The sequence below is a fragment of the Piliocolobus tephrosceles genome, chromosome 4 (genome assembly GCF_002776525.5).
Source record: "Piliocolobus tephrosceles isolate RC106 chromosome 4, ASM277652v3, whole genome shotgun sequence".
NCBI classification, from domain to species: Eukaryota; Metazoa; Chordata; class Mammalia; order Primates; family Cercopithecidae; genus Piliocolobus; species Piliocolobus tephrosceles.
This window is the reverse complement of record NC_045437.1, coordinates 110,743,848-110,755,639: the sequence shown is the minus strand read 5'-3', so window position 1 is coordinate 110,755,639 and position 11,792 is coordinate 110,743,848. Positions and strand designations below refer to the sequence as shown.

Genomic DNA, 11,792 nt, shown 5'->3' with positions numbered 1-11,792 from the left:
CTCCTCCCTCACTCTTTTTATGAGGCCTGCATTATCCTGCTACCAAAACCTGGCAGAGACACACACAAAAAATTTAAGGCCAATATCCCTGATGAAAATTGGTGAAAAAATCCTCAATAAATACTGGTAAACCAAATCCGGCAGCACATCAAAAAGCTTATCGACCACGATCAAGTCAGCGTCATCCCTGGGATGGCTGGTTCAACATATGCAAATCAATAAATGTAATCCATCACATAAACAACCAATGACAAAAACCACATGATTATCTCAATAGATGCAGAAAAGGCCCTCAATAAAATTCAACAGCCTTTCATACTAAAAATACTCGATAACCTAGGTATTGATGGAATGCATCTCAAAATAATGAAAGCTTTTTATGACAAACCCACAGCCAATATCATACTGAATGGGCCAATGCTGGAATCATTCCCTTTGAAAACCAGCACAAGACAAGGATGCCCTCTCTCACCACTCCTATTCAACATAGTATTGGAAGTTCTGGCCAGGGCAGTCAGGCAGGAGCAAGAAATAAAGGGTGTTCAGATAGGAAGAGAGGAAGCCAAATTATCTCTGTTTGCAGATGACATGATTGTATATTTAGAAAACCCCATTGTCTCAGCCCAAAAACTCCTTAAGCTGATAAGCAACTTCAGCAAAGTCTCAGGATACAAAATCAATGTGCAAAAATCACAAGCATTCCTAAACACCAATAATAGACAAACAGAGAGCCAAATAATGAGTGAACTCCCATTCACAATTGCTATGAAGAGAATAAAATATCTAGGAATACAACTTAAAAGGGATACAAAGGACCTCTTCAAGGAGAACTACAAACCACTGCTTAAGGAAATAAGAGAGGACACAAACAAATGGAAAAACATTCCATGCTCATGGATAGGAAGAATCAGTATCGTGAAAATGGCCATACTGCTCAAAGTAATTTATAGATTCAATGCTATTCCCATCAAGCTACCATTGGCCTTCTTCACAGAATTAGAAAAAAACTACTTTAAATTTCATATGGAATGAAAAAAGAGCCCGTATAGCCAAGACAATCCTAAGCAAAAAGAACAAAGCTGGAGGCATCACACTATCTTGACTTCAAACTATACTACAAGGCTACAGCAACCGAAACAGCTTGGTTCTGGTACCAAAACAGATATATAGAACAATGAAACAGAATAAAGCCTTCCCAGGTAACACCACACATCTACAACCATCTGATCTTTGACAAACCTGACAAAAACAAGCAATGGGGAAAGGATTCCCTATTTAATAAATGGTGTTGGGAAAGCTGGCTAGTCATATGCAGAAAACTGAAACTGGACACCTTCCTTACACCTTATACAAAAATAAACTTGAGCTGGATTAAAGATCTAGACATAAGAACTAAAACTGTAAAAACCCTAGAAGAAAACCTAGGCAATGCCATTTAGGATATAGGCGTGGGCGAAGACTTCATGACTAAAATACCAAAAGCAATGGCAACAAAAGCCAAAATTGACAAATGGGATCTAATTAAACTAAAGAGCTTCTGCATAGCAAAAGAAGCTATCATCAGAGTAAACACGCAAAGCTACAGAATGGGAGAAAGCTTTTGCAATCTATCCATCTGACAAAGGGCTAATATCCAGAATCTACAAAGAACTAAAACAAATTTACAGGAAAAAAAAAAATCAAAAAGTGGGCAAAGGATATGAATAGACATTTTTCAAAAGAAGACATTTATGTGACCAAGAAACATTTGAAAAAAAGCTCATTATCACCAGTCATTAGAGAAATGCAAATCAAAACCACAATGAGATACCATCTCACACCAATCAGAATGGCTATCATTAAAAAGTCAGGAAACAACAGATGCTGGAGAGGATGTGGAGAAATAAGAACGCTTTTACACTGTTGGTGGGAATGTAAATTAGTTCAACCATCGTGGAAAACAGTGTGGCGATTCCTCAAGGACCTAGAACTAGAAATACCATTTGACCAGCAATCCCATTACTGGATGTATACCCAAAGGATTATAAATCATTCTGCTATAAAGACATATGTACACATATATTTATTGCAACACTATTCACAATGGCAAAGACTTGGAACCAACCCAAATGCCCATCAAGGATAGACTGGATAAAGAAAATGTGGCACATATACACCATGAAATACTATGCAGCCATAAAAAAGAATGAGTTCATCTCCTTTGCAGGGACATGGATGAAGCTGGAAACCATCATTCTCAGCAAACTAACACAGAAAACACAACACCACATGTTCTCACTCATAAGTGGGAGTTGAACAATGAGAACATATGGGCACAGGGAGGGGAACATCACACACTGTGGCCTGTTGGGGATGAGGGGCAAGGGAAGGGATACATTAGAAGAAATACCTAATGTAGATGATGGGTTGATGGGTGCAGCAAACCACCATGGCACATGTATACCTATGTAACAAACCTGCACGTTCTGCACAGGTATCCCAGAACTTAAGTATAATAAAAAGAAAAGACACTGAGGAAGAACAAAAAATATAGATTTACCATACTATATCGTTAACTACATGGTATGGTCATAGCAAGGCTGAGGGAAGAAATGTAACAGTATGTCTGAATATACATTTCATATGCTTTTGAAATATTTTAGATACATACAAAAATAAAAGTAAAATTTAAAAAATCACCTGAGCCTGGAGGTCAAGGTGGCAGTGAGCTGTGATCAAGCTACTGCACTCCAGCCTGGGCAACAGAGTGAGGCCCTGTCTCAAAAAAAGAAAAAAGAAACTTTATAGCTTGATGTAATCCCATTTATCTATTTTTGCTTCTGTTGCCTATGATTTGGGGGTTTTCTCAAAAAGTCCTTACCCAGGCCAGTGCCATGGAGATTTTCCCCTACGTTTTCTTTTAGTAGTCTCATAATTTGGTACTTACATTTAAGTCATTAATGTTAATTTTTGTATATGGTGTGATCTGAGGGTAGGTTTAGAGTCTCAGTCCATGATTACTGGCCTGGAATATGGGATGTGGGGGTTTGCCTGGTGCTGGGCCTGGTATTGGGGTCTAAGGAAAAGTCCTATGCTTACTTCCCTCTCTTCCTCCCCAGAGGATGGCATCTCTCTCAATTCTGTGCTGCCTGGGGCTGGGGAAGGATGATGTGGGTAATTTTAAACCGCCTCCCTACCCTCGCCAATGTATAATTTCTCATTATGCTACAACCAGGTACTGCGATCTCTCACCTGGTTTCCTGAGCTCGCGTGAAGGTATTTTCAAGCATGAATAGTTGTTCAAATTGCTGTTTCTGTGGCGGGACAATCACTGTAAAGTCCTCTTTTGCCATCTTGCTTCACTCCTATCCAGCAACAGAGAGAATCTTGAAAGCATCACAAGAGAAGTAAACTTGTCACATATAAGGGATTCTCAATAAGATTAACAGCTGATTTCTCATCAGAAACCAGGGAGGCCAGAAGGTTGGCATATTTAAAATGATGAAAGAAAAAAAACTGTCAACCAAGAATTATATATCCAAGAAATAATTCCTTAAAAAACTTGTAATTTAATTTTTATTTCTAATAAAATGAGCACTTCACAAATTTGCATGTCATCCTTGCCCAGGGACCATCCTAATCTTCTCTGTATCATTCCAGTTTTTAGTATATTTGCTACTGAAGCAAGGGAACCCAGAAAAACAATTCTTGAACCAATAATATTTCAAAGCCATTTCACAGAGAACAATCTCTTCAATAAATGATGCTGGGCCAACCAGATATCCAAATGCAAAAAAATAAAGCTGAAGTCTTTCCTCACACTATAAGCAAAAATTAACTCAAAAGGACCAAAGACCTAAGTATAACCGTTAAAGGAATAAAACTCTTGGAGAAAACACTGGGGCAAATCCCAATGCCTTGGATTTGGCAATGGGTGCTCAGATGTCACCAAAGTCACATGCGATGCGACAACAACAATAGATAAATTTATACTTTATCAAGACTAAAAACTTTTGTGCATCAAAGAACACTGTCAGCCGGGTATGGTGGCTCATGCCTGTAATCCCAACACTTTTGGGAGGCTGAGGCAGGTGGATCACTTGAAGTCAGGAGTTTGAGACCAGCCTGGCCAACATGGTGAAACTCTATCTCTACTAAAAATACAAAAATTAGCCGGGCATGGTGATGCGTGCCTGTCATCTGAGTTACTCGGGAAGCCGAGGCATGAGAATTGCTTGAACCCAGGAGGTGGAGGTTGCAGTGAGCTGAGATCATGCCACTGCACTCCAGCCTGGTCGACAGAGCAAGACTCCTTCTCAAAAAACAAATAATAATAATAATAATAAAAATAAATTAGCCAGGTGTGGTGGTGCACACCAATAGTCCCAGCTACTTGAGAGGCTGAAGTGGGAGGATCACCTGAGCCCAGGGGTTTGAGACTGTAGTGAGCTATGATTATGTCATTGCACTTTAGCCTGGGAGACAGAGTGAGACCCTGTTTCTTTTTTTGCGGGGAAGATGGAGTTTCGCTCTGTTGCCCAGGCTGGAGTGCAGTGGCACGATCTGCACTCACTGCAAGCTCTGCCTCCCGGGTTCACGCCATTCTCCTGCCTCAGCCTCCCGAGTAGCTGGGACTACAGGCGCTGCCACCACGCCCAGCTAATTTTTTGTATTTTTAGTAGAGATGAGGTTTCACTGTGTTAGCCAGGATGGTCTCAGTCTCCTGACCTTGTGATCCACCTGCCTCGGTCTCCCAAAGTTCTGGGATTACAGGTGTGAGCCACCACGCCCAGCAAGTCCCTGTTTCTTAAAAAGAGAGAGGGTGAGAGTGAGAGAGAGACAGAGAGAGAGAAAATGTGAAAAGACAACACTCAGAATGGGAGAAAGAAATTGCAAATCACATATCTGATAAAAAATCTACTATCCAGAATATATAAAGCACTATTATTACTATTATTAGTAGTAGTAGTATTAGTATTAGTATTTTGAGATGGAGTTTCACTGTTGTTGCCCAGGCTGGAGTGCGATGGTGTGATCTCGGCTCACCACAACCTCTGCCTCTCGGGTTCAAGGGCTTCTCCTGCCTCAGCCTCCCGAGTAACTGGGATTACAGGCATGTGCCAGCATGCCCGGCCAATTTTTTTTGTATTTTTAGTAGAGATGGGGTTTTCCATGTTGGTCAGGCTGGTCTCGAACTCCCGATCTCAGGTGCTCCACCCGCCTGGGCCTCCCAAAGTGCTGGGATTACAGGCGTGAGCCACCACATTTGGTCGTATAAAGCAGTTACAACCTAACCACAATAAAGACATACAACCCAACCTGCAAATGGACAGAATTTGAATAGACATTTATTCAAAGAAGACACACAAAGAGCCGACAAGCACATGAAAAGATGCTCAGCATCACTAATCATCAGGGAAATGCAAATCAAAATCACAATGTGATACCAGTTTACAACCACCACGATGGCATGACAGCAGAAATTAACAAGTGTTGACAGTGTCTTAGTCCCTTATGCTGCTGGAACACAACTCTGTGGACTGGGTAATTTGTAAACAACAGAAATTTATTCTCTCACAACTCTAGAGGCTGGGAAGTCCAAGATGAAGGCTCCAGCAGACTTGGGGTCTGGCGAGGGCTGCTCTCTTTGCTTCCAGGATGGTGCCCTGTTCCTTCCTCTTCTGGAGGGGAGGAGTACTGTGTTCTCACAGGAAACAGAGAAGGAGTGGAAAGAGGAGGCTCCTAGCGGGAAACCCTGGCACATCGCATCCCCCTCAGTCTCTTCTCTGAGTCCCGTCTCTGAGGGGCCTGGAGGGATGGACCATGTACCTGTTGGGAAAAGAAAACTCTGTCAGCCTTTAGGGCCACACTTAAATGGGACATGAGGGCCCAGCACCCTGAGGGTGGGGCTTGACATCAGATCCTGGGTCGATAATTGAGGAGGCTGGCAGTGGGCAGTGCAGTGACTTGCACAAGCCTGTAAGTGTTCAGCCTCGGTTTCCTATCTAAGAAGCCACAGGTGATACTGGAGAGAGAGAGAGAGAGAGAGAGATGACCTGGGCTGATTTCCCCAGGGAGCCTGGCCCCAGAGACACAGATCTGGGTTAGTAGCTCAGTTTCACACCAAAAACCTTAGTAAACCTTTGTAAAGTTACCACTCCCTTGGAACCTCAACTTTGTCGTCTGTAAAATGAGGACAGTAATACCTACAGAAGACTATAGTGAAGGAAAAGTGAGGAAAGATTTTATACTGCGCTGCATTCCGCAAACATTTTGAGGCAGCGAGATGATGTACACAGAGGACCTGGACCAGTAAGCCTCCTTTACTGTGTTCCCTCTCCCGCCGCATCCCTCCTTTGCTGTGTTCCCTCTCCCGCCGCATCCCTTCCCTTCTTCCCTCCCACGCTGCCTTCATGACCTCACCTCTTTCCCGCCCGCGATTTCGGGAAAGGGTCTGATAACCCTATCCTAGGCAGAAAGCCGGTCTGTGTGCAAGCCCAGGGCCCCAAGACTGGCAGAGAGGAATGGGGGGAAGACAGGGTCTCCCCAGGGCCCCTGACAACCGGCTTTGCCCAGTGTAAGCCGGGCTGGGTTTCCACCAGGTGTTCGGAGTCACTCCAGATCACAATCCATTTGCACTGAAGTTGTACGCGTGGCCATGGCAGCACGGTACCAGCTTGCAAACACACCCTGCCCCCGCCCCCTGCTTCCTAGCGAGGCTGCCTCTCTCCCGGATCCAGCCACCACGCTCACCTCTCCAGGCTCCCTGCTGGCCAAGCCCCAGCGCACATGCCTTCACACAGCCGTAATCACAGCACCTTTCCAGCTGCTTGCGCAGGCTCCCAAGTTGCGACACAGCCCTCGGAATTTTCCTTTCTAGTGCCAGCAAGCCAAAGCACCTAACTCCAGAGCCACACCCTTGCTGTGAGTGGTTTTCCCTTCTTTCGGGTTATTTCATTAGGGCAAATCCCCGCAGTCAGAGTCTCGAGCTAGAGAACATGAATATGCCTATGGTTCTCGCTGCTTATTGCTAAGTTATTTTCCCACAGGCTTGTATGCTTTTGCCATGAATAAATGAATAGACTGGTTTTACTATAGCATTACTGCCATTGGTTCTTTTTCTTTTCTTTTTTTTTTTTTTGAGACAGAATCTCACTCCCTCACCCAGGCTGGAGTACAGTGACATGATCTCAGATCACAGCAACCTCCACCTCCTGGGTTCAAACAATCCTCCTGCCTCAGCCTCCCAAGTAGTTGGGATCACAGGCGTGCGGCCACCATGCCGGCGAATTTTTATATTTTTAGTAGAGATGGGGTTTCACAATGCTGTCAGGGTGGTCTCGAACTCCTGACCTCAAGTGATCACCACTCCTCAGTTTTGCAAAGTCCTGAGATTACAGACATGAGCCACTGCACCTGGCCTCATTGATTCTTATCATTAACTTTTCAAGAATTTTGCAAATAGCTTTTTGTGTGTGTGTGACACGGTCTCACTCTGTCACCCAGACTGGAATGCAGTTGCACAGTCACAACGCCCTGCAGCCTTGACCTTCTGGACTCAGGTAAACCTCCTGCCTTAGGCTCCTGAGTATTTGGGATTGCAAATACCTTTATTTTTGTTTCTATAAATAAAAACTGCCTGTCAAAATGTTCTTATACTATAGACAAATAAGAAGGCCTCTGGTAAACAGATATCTTACACCAAATAACCATACGTTTTTAGTCTGCCATCATAGCTCTTCCTAAAAAGCAAATCCCATGTTATCCCTATGTACTTCGTGCGGACGTTTTCCTGCACGATTGTAATGATATTATGACACTTAGTGGCCAGGAAGTCTTTGATGTCATCTAATACCCTGGCCATAGTCACACTTCCACATTACTTGAAAAATAAAGTCTCTTTTCATGTCTTTTGTTCAAATATAATCCAAACAAAGGCCACCTATATTTGGGTGTTGTGCTTCTCAATTATCTTTTAACCTAGAGCACCCCCTCTTCCCTTCTCGCCATTGGCTCGTGGCACGAGCTGGTTTAGCTGCCCTGCAGAGGGACCCTCCCTCCCAATCTGGGCTACGTTTAGTGTCGTTTACTGGCACCCTCCATCCCCTTCCTCCTTGAAACTGGAAGTCAGCTGTAAAGCGAGTGAGTAGGATTCACACTCAGCTTTTTTTGGCAGAAAGTCTCAGAGGTGGGCTGGGAGCATCCTCACACATTCCTTTTGGAGGCACGGGGCATCTGGCTGCTCCTGTCTTGGGGATACAGTCAATGGCCCCTCCAAGGTAACTGTCCCCATCGACATTCTAGGTGTTGATCAGTGCCTATGGCTCAGCAGGCAGCAAGGATCTACTCCTCAGCTCAGTGCCCTGGGGGACAGTGATTCTGTCATTAACTATTCATTGACTTTCCAGTTGAAAATAAATCTGGAAAGAGGAAGGAAGCTGGCGTTCATGGTGCACCTTCTAATGTGCTGGCACGGCGTCCGATGCTGTGCTGTCCTGTTTTATTTATCTATTTAATTTATTTGTTTTATTTGTTTATTTTAGACAGGGTCTCGCTGTTGCCCAGGCTGAAGTGCAATGGCGTGATCTCAGCTCACTGCAAACTTCCCCTCCTGGGTTCAAATGATTCTCTTGCCTCCTGAGTAGCTGGGATTACAGGCATGTGCCACCACGCCCAGCTAAGTTTTGTGTTTTTTGTGGAGACGGGGTTTCACCACGTTGGCCAGGCTGGTCTCGAACTCCTGACCTCAGGTGATTCGCCTGCCTCGGCCTCCCAAAGTGCTGGGATTACAGGCGTGAGCCACCGCACCTGGCTGTTATATTTAATCTTCAGAACAGCAGGGCAAAGAAGAAAATGGATAGGATCACGACAGAAATCACAGCCGGTAACACGGGCTGCCTCATCTCATCAATCCCACCCTGGTGGCAGACTGTGTGTGAGATCCCTAATTTACCAGCAAGGCTGGGATCCAGTACTGACAGACCCCAGGGCACAGAGCCAGCAGAAGGCGGGACAGAGTTAGCACAGGTTTTTTCCTTTCTGCAGCCAACCTCCTTTCTGCACAGGCGGGGTGGGGTCACAGCCCGCCTCAGTGCTAACTGCCCTCAGGTAGTGCCCACCCAGACGGGGTCTGTGTGTACACAGGCCCACCTAACGCTGCCTTTAGAACTTTCTGCTACAAAGACACGAGCATGACCAACAGTGTCCCTGGTTCAGCAGATGTTTATTCGCCCTGGTCCCTGCTCTTCAGAGTCCCTGTGCAATGTTGAGGCCAGTCCGGGAGTCCGTGGGCTGTCCAGCGGAGGTGGCCAGGGAGGCTCACCTGGAGATGGAGCTGTGGGGAACACTGGCGTGGAGATGGGGCTGGGGCCAGGCAGTGCAGGAGATGACCAGGCTGTGTAGAGGGTGAGCGGCCATGGAGCTTCAAGACAGCCCAGAATAACGGAGGAGGAATCATCTAACTCCTAGGAAGGTGTCTTAGTTCATTCAGGCTGCTACCGCAAAATGTCACAGATTGGAGGGCTTATCAACAACAGAAATTGATTTCTTGACCGGGCGCGGTGGCTCATGCCTGTAATCCCAGCACTTTGGGAGGCCGAGGCAGGTAGATCACGAGGTCAGGAGATGGAGACCATCCTGGCTAACACGGTGAAACCCCATCTCTACTAAAAATACAAAAAATTAGCCGGGCGTGGTGGCAGGCGCCTGTAGTCCCAGTTACTTGGGAGGCTGAGGCAGGAGAATGGCATGAACCTGGGAGGCAGAGCTTGCAGTGAGCCAAGATCGTGCCACTGCACTCCAGCCTGGGTAACAGAGCGAGACTCCGTCTCAAAAAAAAAAAAAAAAAAAAAAAAAGAAAGAAAGAAATTGATTTCTCACAGTTCTGGAGGCTGGGAAATCCAAGGTTAAGGCACCAGTAGGTTTGGTGTCTGGCAAGGGCCTGCTTTCTGGTTCTCTAGCTGTGTCCTCTCATGGCAGAAGGGGCAAGGGCCCCTTTTTATATGGGCAATAATTCCATTCATGAGGGCTTCATCCTGTGACCTAATAGCCTCACAAAGGCCCTCCTAATACCATCACTTTGGGGTTTATGCCTCCATATATGAATTGATGGGGTTGGGGACAAACATTCAGTCTACAGCAGATGGGAGCTGCAGAATCTTACCCAGAACCTCCACATCATCAGCGGGGGGGAAGACAGCACCAGCTGTCTCTTCACATGGGGAACACGCAGCCATCCAAAGAACAACAGGGGCCACACACGGGTGGAGGTTTCACTCAGCAAGACAGGCCAACAGTGAAAAAGTCAAAGGGGCAGAGCCACGCGGACACGTCGTGCGCTTTGTGACACACTCATAGGAACTCTTTTTTTTTTTTTTTTCTTAAGACGGAGTCTCGCTCTTGTCACCCAGGCTGGAGTGCAGTGGCGTGATCCTGGCTCACTGCAGCCTCTGCCTCCTGGGTTCAAGTGATTCTCCTGCCTCAGCCTCTCAACTAGCTGGGATTACAGGTGTGCACCACACCTAGCTAATTTTTGTATTTTTAGTAGACATAGGGTTTCACCATGTTGGCCAGACTGGTCTGGAACTCCTGACCTCAGGTGACCCACCCGCATCAGCCTCCCAAAGTGCTGGGATTATTGGCGTGAGCCACCGTGCCCAACCAATAGAAACTCTTTTCTTTTTTTTTTTTTTTTTCTTTTTGAGACAGAGTCTTGCTCTGTCACCAGGCTGGAGTGCAGTGGCACAATCTCGGCTCACTGCAAGCTCCGCCTCCCGGGTTCACACCATTCTCTTGACTCAGCTTCCTGAGCAGCTGGGACTACAGGCGCCCGCCACCACCCTTGGCTAATTTTTTGTGTTTTTAGTAGAGACGGGGTTTCACCATGTTGGCCAGTCTGGTCTGGAACTCCTGACCTCAGGTGACCCACCCACCTCAGCCTCCCAAAGTGCTGGGATTACAGGCGTGAGGCACTGCACCCGGCCAGAAACTCTCTATCCATGCTGCAGGTGGGTGTAAACACAGGAAAGGCCTGCAAGGAGAGGGAGCAAGCTGAAACCGCTGTTACCTGGGGCCCAGGATTCGGGCAGGGGGCAGGGGGCAGTTAATTGTTCATATATGTAAGAAAAATGAATTCATGGATTACTTGGATATTTAAAACTAATCTAACAATACAAATGGAAAGTGGTTCTGAGGCTACGTGGAAGCTGCCAAAACTCAGGGACACTTCCAGGCACAGAAGGAAGGCAGCACAGACAGGCCTCTGGGAGCCAGGTCATGGCTATCACCCAGGCACGGAAGAATACAGGAGGAGACACGTGCGTAGCTCCCAGCACCAGGCCAGGCCCACAGTGGGCCCTTATGCACAGTGGCTGGGGCCACCGTCCTGGGCAGTCTCTCCCTGGCCTGCCTTTGTTTATTTTATTTTAATTTTTTGTTGTTTAGAAGTGGGATCTTGCCATGTTACCCAGGCTGGTCTTGAACTCCTGGGCGTTAAGTGATCCTCCCACCTTGGTCCCCCAAAGTGCTGGGATTACAGGTGTGACCCACCCGGCCCAGCCTCCCTGGTTTGCCTTTGACTGATGGGGGTGGGGACCAGCTGGGACCTTGGGGGTCAGACTCCAGCTAGCTGTGTGCTGACGATTCAACCGTGTTCTGTGGAGCCTTGGAGTCCTGGGCCTGAGGCTGTCCCGGGCTGGTGGTGCCCGGCCATTGGCTGCCCCAGGCTGATGGTGCCAGACCGTTGGCTGCCCCGGGCTGGTGGTGCCCGGCCGTTGGCTGTCCCGGGCTGGTGGTGCCGGGCTGGTGGTGCCCGG

The 11,792-nt window shown here is 46.7% G+C and overlaps 1 non-coding gene across 1 annotated transcript; it reads right to left on the bottom strand.

Annotated features, from left to right (window-relative positions):
* Positions 1–3,562: 3,562 nt before the first annotated feature.
* LOC111527331 lies at positions 3,563–3,666 on the bottom strand. Its single transcript, XR_002726628.1, has one exon. It is a non-coding gene; the product is annotated as a U6 spliceosomal RNA (small nuclear RNA).
* Between the last annotated feature and the right edge of the window lie 8,126 nt (positions 3,667–11,792).